This window comes from Centruroides sculpturatus, unplaced genomic scaffold (genome assembly GCF_000671375.1).
Source record: "Centruroides sculpturatus isolate CEXI.00-Female unplaced genomic scaffold, Cexi_2.0 scaffold29, whole genome shotgun sequence".
NCBI lineage: Eukaryota > Metazoa > Arthropoda > Arachnida > Scorpiones > Buthidae > Centruroides > Centruroides sculpturatus.
The window spans coordinates 1,518,211-1,533,819 of record NW_019384296.1 but is presented as its reverse complement, the minus strand read 5'-3'; the positions used below and the strand labels follow the sequence as shown (position 1 = coordinate 1,533,819).

General features: G+C 25.9%; 1 long non-coding RNA gene across 1 annotated transcript; it reads right to left on the bottom strand.

Moving 5' to 3' along the window:
• Nucleotides 1-1,175: 1,175 nt before the first annotated feature.
• On the bottom strand, nt 1,176-6,823 carry LOC111621219. The gene is made up of 3 exons (XR_002756032.1): nt 6,745-6,823; nt 6,250-6,648; nt 1,176-1,250 (listed from the first exon to the last, which is right to left on the bottom strand). It is a non-coding gene; the product is annotated as an uncharacterized LOC111621219 (long non-coding RNA).
• Nucleotides 6,824-15,609: the final 8,786 nt, after the last annotated feature.

The window sequence follows — 15,609 nt, the reverse complement described above, 5'->3', positions numbered from 1 at the left end:
GGAATCCTCCTAAAGGCAATCTATTGACATGCTACCCTGCTATGACCAATGCTATGTTTAATGCAAGCCACTAGTTTTAAACTTTTAAAAACTTTTCATGATAAGCTAAATAAACAATATCAATTTTTAAATTGCCTTAGCAAATCCTACTATAATCTGATTATTTATTTTTAACAAAAGAGTTTATCTTAAAAAAAAAAAAAAAGAGAAAATCTATCTACTTTCTTATGTTTATCTATTTGTAAAATATATACTATAAAAGAGAAGAAATTGACGTCTTTGATATTGCAATATATTTAAATTTTATAATCTCTAAAATTTATTGTAGTCTATTGTATTGTTTAACGTCGTATTCCATCTAAATTCAGTTGAGGAAAGTATCGTTTTGCTTAGATTTTCAATGGTAAAAATTAATTATAAATTGTAAATAATGATTTGTGAATTAAATATATATATATATAGCCTATATATAACTATCGATTTTTATAATTGTAAAGGTAATTTCGACTAGACTAGTACATCTTAATTATGCTGTAATACAGAGATGCTCTTAGATTTCTAAATTTGTCATTGCATTATATATTAAATTCATTCGGAGATGAAGTGTAATTGTTTAGAGAAATGAAGAAATGGCTACATTTTCTTATAATGTATTAGAAAATTCTTAAAAAAAACAACTTTACATAAGCTATAATATTTTTTATGGCATTGAATACTAAGATTCGAATTGATGGGGTGAGATATCATCCATCCCACTAATTTAATCGAAACCCGGTTAATGGCTACCGTACATTGTAGAGCATTAACACAAAAAAATATATAATCTAATGGAATTCCTCACAATTCATTGCTCCATTACATTTTTATAAAGTTATGTAAATATGAATTATTCTAACATTTATCATTATTATTGATTATTAAAGATTTCCGTTTATATTCATTTGTAATTCAATGTGAATTCGATTTTTATTTGTAATTTATTTTTCATATTATCAAATATAATACATACATTTTCTTCACTTATAACTTTTTGTATTATCTATTGTCTATCTGTCCGTAAAAAAAAAATCTCCTACCTTTAAATGAAGTTAAGAATGAAATTTTAAAGTATAATTTTAACTCTCAGTAAATTTCACATGTAATTTTATTTCTTTAAATTTTTACATTGGATTAACTCAGAATACCAGATGTCATTTTGATTTTAATTTATCATAACTTCGGTTAAATCATGCGATGTTGAATATCTTTCACTGTAAAGAAAAAATATATATATTATTATGACTGGATTTAAACACAATGTGTGAATAATACATTATATAAAGTAATTAAACTGAACTTTTACAATTCTTTAAATTGTTTTTTTGTTGTTGTTGTTGTTGTTATTTTGGATAGACATACAGACACGCTTTTATTTTACAAAAGTTTTATATTTATTTAATTTTAATTGCGTTATTATTATAATATTCTATTATTATTTTATTTTATAAATAATAATAAAAATCGAATTTAGTAAGATAGAGTAAAAAGAAGATACATTAAAATGCATAAATATTGATGAAGGAATTTGATATTACTTTCTCAATTTACTGTAAATAAAAAATAATATAGTTGAAATGTTATACTTATTAAACGTTAATAAAAGTTAAGGTTATTATATCATCATCAAAAAAAAAAAGTTATAATTTTTACGTTAACATTTAAAGTAACATTTTCCATTTTATCGAAAATTTATGTAAATTTTTTTGATTTATTTTTATTATTTTTTTTTAAAAATTTACATACGAAAATGGATAGGGGGAGGAAAAATTACAAATTGAATAAAATCATAATTTAGAAAGAATTTTAATATAAAATTTTAAAGTATCAAAAGTAAACCGATCAATATATATTATAACGATTTTAAAACCAAAGAAAAAAAAAGTTCTTTGAATTTTTTTTTTAAAATTAATTTATATGTTTTACACTATGGCAAACGTCTTAAAAAGTCACTATGATTACGAATAAGTTAAATTTCTCATATTTTCTCAAGTTTAAAATGATAAAAGCATTATAAAGTTTAAAATTATATACATAAATATGTAACGAGACAAATTTGTTTTTTTTGTATATGTTATTTGATGTAAGCAAATCCCGAATTTTATTTTAAACATTCCATCACGTTTTACAAAATGTAAACCTAAAAGATTATACTCACAACATTTATCATCCATATATTTGCAATGATTCTTATACATGGAATATATTCAAGTACCTATTGTCCGGAACCATTATTTGACACCTCGTCATATGCAACCATATACACTTCTAAAGGACACAATGCAAAACAGACTCTATAACAAAGAAAGAAGGAAATTCTAGTAGAAAAGAAAACACAATTTTCTTCCATAGGTGTCCGAAATAGAATAAAAGAGGTTGAAATGTGTTGTATTTGTCGTCTCTACTAGACGTCTAGTCGCTCACTCTCACCAATGGAACTACTGAATCTTTCAACAGGGTTAGACACTAACACATGGTAGAAGGAATATTGAAGTCAGCTACTTTGATATGGAAGAATAAAAAAAAAAAAGAGAGAACACTCACTCACCCTTCTGTTTGAACGGTTTAAGACCTCTTTAAATTATATTGTTTTTTGTTACTGAAGTTTTTAGAAAGAACAGTCATTATTGAGATTTGTTCCTTCTTTATTCTATAAAAGGGTCTTTTTATAATACAGTACTCTCTCTACCTTATATAAAATAAAATATAAATGTGCGTGAAGGTATTACAAAAATCGAAGCATTTAACAAATTTGTCTCTAGTTTTCAATCTTCTTCTTCTTCTAGTTTTCTTTTCCTTCCTTCTTACTTTATTGCCTTCAGATATTTTTACTTTTAAATGAGATTTTGTCACATTGATGTCGTGCCTTCGAGTTGAATTAAGTAAAATTTACGGCTTATTTTTATTTAGCTTATTAAGTTTCTTTTATTTATTTTTTTTCACGTTTAATATTTAATTTAGTTGAAGTGCGATAAAAAAAAAATTGAACTTTTGAAAATATTATTTCATCACGTGACAATTTTTTCTTATTTTAAGGAGGGGGCGAAATTTCTGAAAATTTGTTCTGCAATGGAAAAACTTTCGTATTAGCTTATGTATATAGGTTATTGTAAAAAAAAAAAAACAGGAAAATCTTTGCATTTCCTTTTATTTAATCTCGTATCGCATGCAAATTTTGCATTACTCTTTTAGTACAAAACGTCGTGGGTGATCTATTTTGCATGAAGAGATTTGTTCTCTGAGAATTATATCAAAGAAAAGCATTAGTTGTGATGTTCTTATAAATTGACTTTGTAATTCAAAAATATAAAACGTTTTTCTTTATATATGTAAAAAAAAAGTTACTTTCAAATATTTCAATATAAATGTTAACAAATCTTAAAAAAAAAAACGAAACAATGAATCAAATTAAATTATGTAATTTGCATGTAGTAAATATACACAAGAGACTATAAATTAAGAATTGTTAGCATTTTAACCGCTTAAAGTAATTTTTTATTTCATAAAAAAAAGAAAAAAAGATTTTAATTAATTACAAAAATAAATAGAATTTATTTAATATTTCTTTTCTAATTATTTATAAAAATTATTTTGTAATCTTTACTTTTTTTTAATCAGTATTAATAAATTATTTTAGTTATTTTAATTTAATTTCAGTATCACTTTACAAAATATTTGTTTAAGAAACTTAAAAGATAATTTTTAATTAAATAATAGAAATAAAAAAACGATTATTATTATTATTATTAAAGATCAGGGAATTAAAATATGTTTTAGTTAATGCCAACCTGGAATGCGATAAGTTTNTATTATTTATTTTTTTATAATAAAGTTATTAATGTATATATTCCGTTTTTGTATGTTTTCTTTATCTTTTTCTTAGTTTTTTTCTCTGCACTTTTCAAATTTTTCATAAAGGAAAAGTTTTTCCTTAAAACTATAAGAAAATATTTAGCTTCTTAGATTAAGCATTTAGTTAGCCAAATCTTTCCATTGTCATATGTAGCTAGAACAAGACAAGTAGACGTAAGAAAAAAAAAACTTCTTCTAAAATCTCTGTCTTTATAAGTTGCCTAAACAAACAAAATAAGAACTGTCAGTATTGTTATCTTTCTATGTTCATTGTTGATCTAAGAGCTTATGGGCACATGTACAGGTTGTGTAACACAGACAGGAAAGAAGACATCTGGCGACAACTCCGTATCCGTCTTATGCAATTTTTTTTTTTCATTAAAAATATTTTCTTTCATGCTGTTGTTGTCAAGTTTACACAACAATAAGTCTGCACCATTCACCCTGTTGCACTTCCTCCACTAAACAACATCAATTCAACTATGTAAAAAGCACTTCTGATAATCGCTTTATTTTTCTTTTCCTTGTTTGTTAATGTTAGCTTTGTTTTTTCGGTTATTTTCTATATAAAAATCGTAAAATTTATATAATAAATGATGTTTCTTTTCCTTAAAAAAAAAGCTTGTAAACGAGCATCCATTAGTTTATTGTTTTGTTAGAATAGGATTTATTACTTTTCTATTCAACTTTCTTTCTGTGTATTCAATACTAAAGAATATATATATATATTCTTTATTAAAAACAGTCATTTTAGCTGTTTTTATAATGTTTTGACTTGAGTTATTTTAAAATTTTAAATATTATTTCCTGTNAATGTGTGAATTTTTACACAATAATTAATTAAATTTTTATAAATTAAATTTTAAAATGATTTAATAAGTTCTAAAATAGGATTTTTAGATACAAAACCCGAAAATTCTAAAACAATTCCTTTAAAAATTGCTGGAGAAGACTGAGATAAAGATGAGATTAACCATAGAGGATATGTCAAAATTTTGTAAAAATTAGTTAATTATTTAGAAATTAAATCTTAAAACTAACTTTATAAAGTTGTAAAATAATTTTTAGATTAAAAAAACCTTAAATATTCTAAAAAAACTTTAAAAAACCCACAGAAACTTGGGATGAAGAAGAATGATGTTGGAACGAAGATGGAAACTTCTCTGATATTTTTAAGAAAAAAATGAAAATTTTTAGAGATTAATGGAGAAATTTTAATCCGAAAACACCATTTTTTCTAAAAAATACTCGATATTTAAATTATAATTCGAATTATTTTGAATTTAGACAAGGTTAAACGAACGACCTTTTGACAGATTAACAACAGAATATTGGACAGAAGCCAAAATATCTTTTGTAATTATTAGAAAAAGGAAAAACATAATCGATAAAACTTAATTTTTTTGAATAGAAAATAAATTAAATTATATTAGAATATCAAAAAAACCTCTCTCTATCCTCTCTCTCTCTCTTGCATCTTTATCCAGCATCATTGGAGTAATTAAAGGATGCTGATCTTCATGATATAAAATTGCAATTAAAATTAAATTAAATTGTAAAAATTGAAATTAAAATCTAAAAATTTTCAATTGTAGATAAATTTTTAACGCTTTTTTAATTAAATTTTCCTATAAATTTTAATATATTTGTATGAATTTATAGAGGAAGAAGATGATTGATGCGTAGCAAATTATTAAGATTTATTCAATTTTTGGTTATTATTACTGACTTTTTTGATTTTTATAGATTTTTTTTAGATAATTGGAAAGATTTCACGTTATAACATTTAAGAAAATTTACGAATTTTATATAGAAAAATTGGCATTTGGAAAAGTTATTACTACTTACTCAATGCTAAAAATAACAATAATGTATTATAAAATTACATTAGTACCCATTAGTGTCTAAGTAAACATCATGTAAAAAACATAATATTACGGTCCATTAGTGTCCATGATATATCAGAGAGACATATATTTTATATAGGACTCATGTATAATATATGCTTCCTTTACCAATAATATGATAAATTAATAATTTATATAATTTTTTAATGAATTTCTTGAAAATATATTAATTTATTTTAGTTTTTAATGATGTAAAAAATTAAATTATTTAAGATAATATTAGAGAATAACCTATACTAATGCTTTATTTAAATATTTCTTAATAACTTAAAATAATTTAACTTGTAAAAATAATCAGAAACATATTAATTACATTGAAAAAATAAAAATAATAATAATATTTTAAAGATGATAAATCAAAAATATATATAAGCTGTATTAAAAAGTTTTTAATCTGAAGGAAATAAATATTTGATAAATAAACAGAATAAAAGAAGAAATTGAAGCAATTTACCAAAAATATTTTTCTTTTCTCTTTTCAGTAAAGATAAGAAAATAAGGTGAAAAAATAAAGTCGTTTTCGGACGTTATTTGACAACTTTTTCTTCCTTTTCCACCTCCGAATTCTTTAGGTGCATTTACATCAAATATCCATTTCTCTTTCGTCCACCACTAAACTTTTCCTTTTTTTTTTTTTTTCTCCTCTATCCAAATGTTCTTCACTCGAGACACTGCGGTTAAAAATACGCTTTAGTTCTTTTCTACCAACATAAAAGCCGCTGTTTATTTTACGCAAATGTCTTTTTGTATTTTTGGAAAACACGCTGTTAATTCTTGAAGACGTCTTCAACTTGCTTCTAGCAAGAAAATCCCATAGAAACCACAACTTTTCTAACGAAATTTCGTTAGTTTTCTGTAAAATAACAATATATATTTTGTCACATTTTATACATCGAAGATTTTGTTATTCTACGGTAAATTTATTTTTCAGAATATTCTTTAGTAATACCGATTGGTGCATCATAACAGTTCAGTTTCTTCTACAAAATGCAGCTGTTGAATCGAAATCGTATCTTCCAGCAATATGTTAGAAATTCAAATCTATTTTGAATATAACTTCACTAAATGCTTATCGTTTTTTAAATATTTAAATAATGAATTTACAATAATTTAACTTTATAATTTTTTTAACATGTTATTTTAATTTTCATTTCATATATACAATACATTTGGGAATAACTTTGTTAAAGTAATTATTTTCATTGTTCTTAAGAATATATTAAAAACTAAACTTTTTTTTTCTTTAATCTTATTTTAATTTAAAATAAGTAATTAATTAATTTTCTTTCAGACTATTAATTAGTTGGATTATATTCATTTCTGTACAGAAACTCTACTATACCTTTAACCCACATTTTCATTATAAAATATATATATATATATATATATATATATATATTCATGTTTTTACAAATTCACATTCCAGAATGATTCATTCATTCTCATTGTAAGCCACCATCTTTAAAAGGAACAAGTTAACAAAGAAGCAAACAGCTCAAACATGTTATTGTCATTTGATTTTAATAAGCTAGGCTAGCATACTTCTCAATAACTAATAATTAATTTAATATTCTCATATACAATTCAGAATGTAACTCACACATTAAAAGTTGTAAATATAAACCAAACAAAATATCATGAAAATGGATAAAAATAAGATAGCACATTTAAAAACCTTATATATATGCAAAGTAAATATATATGTATATATTTACTTTGTACATTGTTTTAAAAATTCTTTAACATATTACATAATCTATTAATATCTTCATTTAAATACAAATTGATGAGATAAAATTTTTTGTGTGGTTANTATATATATATTTCTGTCCTCTTATTATTATATTCAGTTCAAATAAATTACAAGAGAAAATATTAAAAGAAATTTTTTTTATATTTTTGATATAAATCATTCAATCTTTTATTTAATTAATTATTTATTTTCGTTTAAGAAATCATGATATGGGTTTTTCGTCGGTTTGTAGAAATAAATAGAATTTCTGATATACAATCCTTATACTAAGATGTCACCGTTATGTAGGGAAAAATGACAAATGGATATCGGGAATAGAAACATGTAAGTTAGGTTTTAAAGAATACTAAAATAGCACCAACAAATCAATATTTAAATGTCAGGAATGTATGTAAATGGAATCTAAGATAGATTATCAATTTTTGTAAATCCTACTTCGTTTTTTATTTAGGTTAAATCCTATCTAATTCGTTCTTGAATTTTTTTTTGTTTTTAGAAAAATCTTTAAACAGTTTTTAAATGTTTTAAATATAAAATCGTATGTTTTAAAAAGTAATTTACATGATTATTAATATAAAATTTATTCTAAGTCGTTTAAATAATAATAATAAAAAAAATTTTTTTAAGAAATATTATCTATCGAGTGATGCTAATATTTGATAAAAGTACAAATTGCCGTCATTTAAAATTTTTTCTTAAAAAAAAAAAAATCTACAAATTTGTAATAAGCATTTCGTGATTCACGCTGCAAAGAAGCATAAAATGAGCTTTTCTGGAATCGTTTTCGGTTGATTTGTACAAATGATTACGCGGAAATCAAATTTTAAATATTTTTAAAATAAGTTNATCTAAAATATATATATATATATATATATATATATATATATATATTTATAAATTCTACATAATATTATAAAGTTAATAAATTAGAATGTTTTAAATAAATATTTCTCTCTTAATTCTCAAATTTGGAATATAGTTCTATAATAATATAAAAGATTTTATTTAGTATACAAAAAAAATCTATTAATCTTTATATAAAAATTATTTTAATGGATTTGTTTTTCTTCACTTTTAAGGAAAGAAAATTAACTTTTAAGCTTCTATTATTAATTGTGATACAAAAATAGTATAAATATCTGAGATATTTCTTTTGTAGAAACACATTTTTGTTGTAATTGAAGTAAATTTTTTTTTCTTGTCTGATCTTTTTTCTTCCTTTATCTACATTCTTTAGTTTGTTCACCAAATACTCATTCTATTAAGACTGGAAATGTTTGTCTTATCCTGAATAATGCTTAGAAGTGTTGATCTGTTGAACCTTGTTAAACTTGTACTTTTTTGTTTATTGTTGCAATAAAAAATTTGTTGTAAATTTTTTTTTTTTTTTCAATTTTGCTCCTACATCAAATCATAAAAAAATATTTAATAAGCTAAATATTAAAAAAAATAATAAATAAAATGCAAAGTTTAGTTGCAATAACATAATATATAGTAATGATAACACAATAATGTATTCTAAAATACTATTTATACTATCTTTACTTTTTTTTTTGAGAAAAGGAGCATCATTAATAATATAAAAAATTCGATTAAATTCTAATAATTTTTATTCATTTATTATTATTTTATAGTTTTTTAGAATTCAAAACCATTAGAAATATCCATCAGATTCAAAGAAAAATGTCTTTTTGCAACATTTAAACCTGTATTATAATCGTTAAGACATTTGCTTGCATATTTTTCATTTTAAACTTAACGATAACAGAAAAACAATTTTTAACATTGAAAATTACATATTGAAGACTAAAAATTGCTTTTTCTCCTCTCCCCCTCTTCAACATTCGCTTATAAGTTTGAAAAATATACAAATAAATGTAACGATCTTAATATAAATATTTTCTTTGTATTCTACTTCTTGATAATGTATTCTCTGAAAAAGCAAAACTTTACATTATGCTCTTTACTGATAGAATTTCTACATTTAACAATAATACAGTTTTCTATTTTACATTATTTAACTTTAACAAAATTTCAATAATTTACTGTAATTAAGATATTTTACTTTATAAGACACTAATTACCTTGAAATTACTTAGATGAGTCAATGAACATCGTGCACTTGTAACAGTTAAGTGGAACTGTTAAGGTAATAACGTTAGTGAACTCTTATATGTCATTAACAATTCCTTTACTAGGTAATCAAGATGTTCAATCATCTGTTAACAAAACTTTCACAACAACTTAAGTGCATTTTTTTTTACAGCTTTAAAAAATAATAAAATTATTGCTTTGAATTTCTTCTTAATTGAATGCTCGTATTTAAAATTAAAAAAAAAAATTAGAACACTTTGTATATTTACGTCATTTGTGAGTTTTATGTAGTTTTTAATTCCATAAAAATTTCAACTTTATTATTTTTATTTAATTATAGAGAAAGTTAGAAACTAATGTTAATTTTTTTTTGTAGAATTTAGTAGTGAATTAAGATTAAAATACTTCAAAATTATTATTATTATTATTTTTTAATATGCAAAGGAAGAAAAAAAGTTAAATATAAAGAAATAAATCATCATTTTAAATTAAGAAAAATTGAAAAAAAACATAAATAAATAAATCGATTTATTTTATTTTATTTTGAAGAATTCGTATTAAAACTCATTTATTATCAACAAAAACAGATTTTTTTTTGTTACTATTTAGTCCAATAACCGATAAAAATGATAATTCTTATCTATATTTACATTTTATTCTTTAGAAAATTTCACGGAAATTACAATTTCTTACCACATTAATACAATTTTAACAAGAAATTTGATATAGTAAGAAATTCCTTCTTATCTGCATTATTATTCATTGTTAAACTAACATATTCATCATTTCGAAAAGGGGAAAATCATGTAAAATTTGAGGGGGAAAAAAATCGAATTCCAACGATTAACTTTACCAGGTAGTTATTATATAACACCACAGGGGAAATATGTCAAGTCTGTTGTATTATCTCATCCCATCTTGCATCTAAAAGCTATTGTAGAAGATGAACAATAGAAGAATAATAATATTGATCGTCACAGACTCGACAATACTCGGGGTGTTTTGGAAACTCAATGCGTTTTTCTACTGAAACTCATTAACTTACTTCACCTAAGGTAGTGAAAAGATTTAAAAATATAGATTATATATATATATATATTTTAACTCTGTGAGGATATGACCAAATTTAGAAAATTTGAATGATGTATTTGGAATTTAATAGTTGATGCATGGAATTTTTATGAACAGAGCAACAGTATTAGAGATGAGGCGTATTTTCCTCCTTTCCTATTTGGAGAGAAAGAAAGAATTCCTCATCTAGTGCAGGAAGTTTTCATTTCTAATTTCTCGATCATGCTTAAATATTGAGTCAACTGTAGTTTTTAGAGTACAAGATGATCTTGTAAAATTGGTGAGTTCCAACAACCTTCAGGTTGTCAGCAATCAAAATCACTCTAAAGTAAGTCTTTTCCTTCCAAAGAAAAATCATATATATGTCAAACAGATAGTGTATTGTAGCCAGGAAAAAACTAAGCTGAGAAAGCTCATAGAGCTTGTAGTACCTGTCTCAGACCTGAATATATTAACAAATTAGATAACAGTACAACCTTTGTGGAAAATATCATTTTGGTGATATTACCTGGAGTAAAACTTCCTCATCAGTATTTGTGTCCCAACATCTACATTCTACCTGACTTCTGCTCAAAGTGCTATGTGTTGGACGCCTAGGTATCCTGGGTCTTGCTTTTAAAGCCAAACAGAAGGCAGGCCACAAGGCCTTTAATAAATAATAAAAAAAAAGACATCATCCTTTAATAATAGTTAACTGCATCCTCAGGATTGTAGAATTAAAAAAACACTGTTTCCATACTTAAAAAATACCGTATGACGGTTATATCAGTTTGCACGTCAGCTCTAATCCGTCATATACATATAGTGGGTGGGGTGTTTTTTTAATTTTTATTAGGGAAATTTCTTAAAAATATTCGAACTGAGATTGCTTGTAGAGTAGTTGTGTCATTACCAGATGGCGACTCGACTTGGGAGACGAACGGTTGTTTACTAGTAGCCAGGAATTAGTCTCAGGTGCACTTACTCCACGTCGTCTCCAAACCTGGCAGTCGAGTGGCGCACTGTAATACGCAGCTAACTCAGCTTGACACAACAATGAGTTTTGCCTTTCTCGCCTGCCTCTGTTCGCTCTACACAATATTTAGTTTAAGACTTCGGTTTTTAGTGTCAAGATCATGACTGAAGTAACGTCAACGCTATTGAATTACGGCAAACACCTAACAAAAACTAGTCATAAATTTCCGTGCGTTGATCTAAATACGAAAAAGTTCCCAAAAATGAACAGTTCCTTGCACGTGAAATTTAATCTTTTTTTTTTAACTATTAAAGCTTCCTATTATTTTTGTTGTGAGTAGATATTTTATATATGGTTCGGAACCGTATGGGCATAGAAAAAAGTTATTAATAAGTTTATTCTCAAAGTAAAAAAGTGGCTGCAAAGTATTAATACATCACCCAAGGCAGCAAGCGTTAACTTCAGTCATGGGGTATATCGAGCCTTAAAAAAAGAATTAGGGCCAATAGGGATACACATACTATAAATAACAAAAATGGTAAATGATTTTTAAAATTTCACTTTCCTATAAAGTATACGGCCAGCGACGTGTGTACGAAAATCTCCAATCAAAATTCATAGTTATATATGTATGTGTGTGTTTCTATTGTCTTAAGTGTTGTATGCCTGCTCTGTTCATTCCAAGTCATCCTAAACTAGTATTTACGGCAAGGTTTTTTAATTATATCGCTTCTCAGTATTACAATTTTTGGGTTGTGAACCCGAATTAATCTCATTCCAGTCACTCGTTAAGAGGAGGTGTAATATTTTTAATTTTTTAGTTCGTTCGTTCCGTCTTACGAACCAACCAATTGTTTTACGTGCCGACTGCTACCAAGTCTCGCCAGTCATTATTTCTCAGGGATTTATTGTCAAATGTGTAAAAAAATAGCTCGTGCCAAGAAACACACATTCCCTTCCAAGATGGAAGCATTGATCAACGCCTTCAGAACTGGAAAAATCCCTTTCTTACTTCCCCCTGTTTACGTTCACCGTATACTTCCTTCGTCCCTCTTCTTACAATTTGTACTATTTCCGAGAAAAAAAGGAGGCCCGGGGAGACTCTACCATGTAAACTTTTGCCCCTCCCCATCAACTTGTTTTTGCCTTAGTGTACTTCCCTTCTCTCAAGCCCAACGGCACTCGCTTGCTTTAGCTGTTGCTGTTTGGTTGTGAAAGAGAAAGCGTTTCGAAAGCATACCATATATAAAGGAAATTTTCGCTATCAAGACATGTAGAACAGGTAAACGTTCCAGATAAATTCTAGGTTCAGAATGCGCACATGATAGTGTGTTCCAAAGACCGCATACATTCCTAATTAAGCAGTACTTGAATGATGGGTGTTCACGAGAATGGAAAAATTTATATATCTGCATTTTTGTTTTTTGTGTGGAGGTGACTGAAATAAAAAAATCATACGGGTCTTTTTTGTGAAATGTGAACGGGATACCCCTCCATCTCGATGTACAAAATAAAATATTCGGGAGTAAAAACTATAATAAAATTACGGAGTTGTGAACGAGTGGAGGGGCCTTCCTGGGTTGTAATTGATGTAAGGTTTTTTGTGTACCTGCTTCTGTGGTCAAAACAAATAAAAATGTTCTAGATAACTATTGCCTTCATGAATATTTAATTCGACAACAACACTAACTATGAAAGAAATTTTTTTTTTCGTTAGCATAAGGCAACGAAGTAAAAACTTTTCTTCGGAGTCGAAAAATTGTAAATAGTTTCAGCGATAACAACGGTTTTCGATAACTTATTTTGCACACTTTACTCCATTTCTATTGTCTTTGAAGTTCGGTGTCTACGCTTATCGATTCCGAAAAGCAATTGTTTCGTATCAGTTACGTCACAAGTGGATATATTGTATAAACATCAAAATTTCGACCGATGCAACAACGCTTTACAGTTTAAAGATTTACATAACCTGGCGTAAATATGTCGATAAATTTTCCTGGTTAAAAAAATTATTTTATTAAAGAAACGTCTTACGATCTATTTGTTGACGAAATACAAATGGATTAAATTCAAAATATGGATTTTAAAACGATTACGTTCAGCCCAAACCTATTATTCGGCTGTAATGTAAATTTGATACTCTTACATAAATAAAAATATCACCCGAAGGTAATTTTAATACGCTGGCAATTGTTGATTTTGATCGTTTGATATAATCGCAAATATAGTTTGATAAAAAAAACTAGTAAATGTCATTAAGTCTACGATTAAAAGTTTTTTCAGTGGATTTGATCTGTTAATCTGTGTTATATAAATTTGCTCTCAATGTTAAAGCTATTTTTAAAGTAGCTAAATTATCGATTAAGATCGTTCATAGAATAGAATATTACGCAAAATACTTAAAAAAGAGGAGATATCTTTAAAATTTTCCGAGTTTCTCCTAAAGAAAAAATCAAGTTAATATAGTTTTTTTTAAGTGCAAGTTATAAATTCACAAATAGCAGTGTTCTGTAAACACTTAAAAACAACTTTTAGTTTTAAATATTAGCGAAAAGGCCATTAGTGTTGTACGTTTTTGTAAAATGTGATCTCAAATTGTAGAAAATCAAAATTAAGGGGGGGGAACTATCCTTGAGTAAGATATTAATTTTTTTAACTTGAGTTAAATTTTGTTGTTTAATATTTATATTTAATAAATATTTATAATTGATATATGAAAGTTTTTAAAAAAACAGCTCATTTCCTATTTGCTTATAAATATATTATTATTAGTATAATTTTTAAGGAATTCAAACAAATGATCCTGTGCATTATAAACATTACATATTTAAAAAATATACAAGCATACATTACTTTTTAGATGTTATTAGCATACGAAGCATTTATAATTGATATCTTATTAATTTTTAAAGTGTTCAGTTGTAAATTTGTTACTACCTATACATAATAAACACTTGTAGTAATCGACATTAAACACACAACTAGTGTTTAAATATTATTGCGTGCGGGTATACATTAAACAATAAACTCTGAAGGGTTTTTAAATTTATCAACCTCTAGACTGATACGTCTTGTATAACAATTTATTGTCAGTTTGTAATTAATGTTACCGTATAGATGTGTTAAAGGGACAAGTAACAATTGTGATCGTGGCCCCATTAATAATAGCAAAGTTTCGAGTCATTCACAAGCATTTTTTTCTATTGAACAATGATTGTGCTATTTTTAAAACATCCTTGTTTACTAGCAAAACAGAACACGTTAGATTTTCAACAAAAATCTGCGTAAACATGTTAAAAAATTCGAGAAGGCCCCCGATGAAATTATTTTTTTATTTGACAAAAAAAATACATATAAAAATCTGGAAAGGAGATTTAAGTGTTACAATTGGGTGAAGGAGTCTTGTTATTGTTACCGAATGGGTGTAGCATATTTTTTTACCTTCTAAAAAAGTTGGAGAAATATTACTTGAGTAAATTTATGGGTGGAAAATCTGATTGGTCGTGTTTACTGCGGTTGCAGACAGATTCGGGTAAAGTAAAGGTGGATCCGTTGTGGATTAGGCTACAACCCTCCAGCATCGTTGCCATAGTAACCGTTTACCATAACTGGACCTACTAGATAGAAAGCTCAATAGAAGGTAGGCCAGCTATAGGGTGGATGTGGCCATATTTGAAGCGATCGAAATATATCTTGCTACTTGGATACCGCCGAGATATTTGCTTAACGTCAAAAAAGTTACATATTTAGATAATGCAGAAGTTTATCACAAATTAAGTCGATATATAACCCGCACGAATCCTTTTACAAAGAGAGAGAGATAGAAAAATGCATTTCATTCGCGATTCTAATCCTCTCGTCACTCGTTAACGTGTGTTAAACGTTAGAAAAAATAAATTTACTCATTTACATCGCAAGTTATTTTTTACCTCTTATGTAGA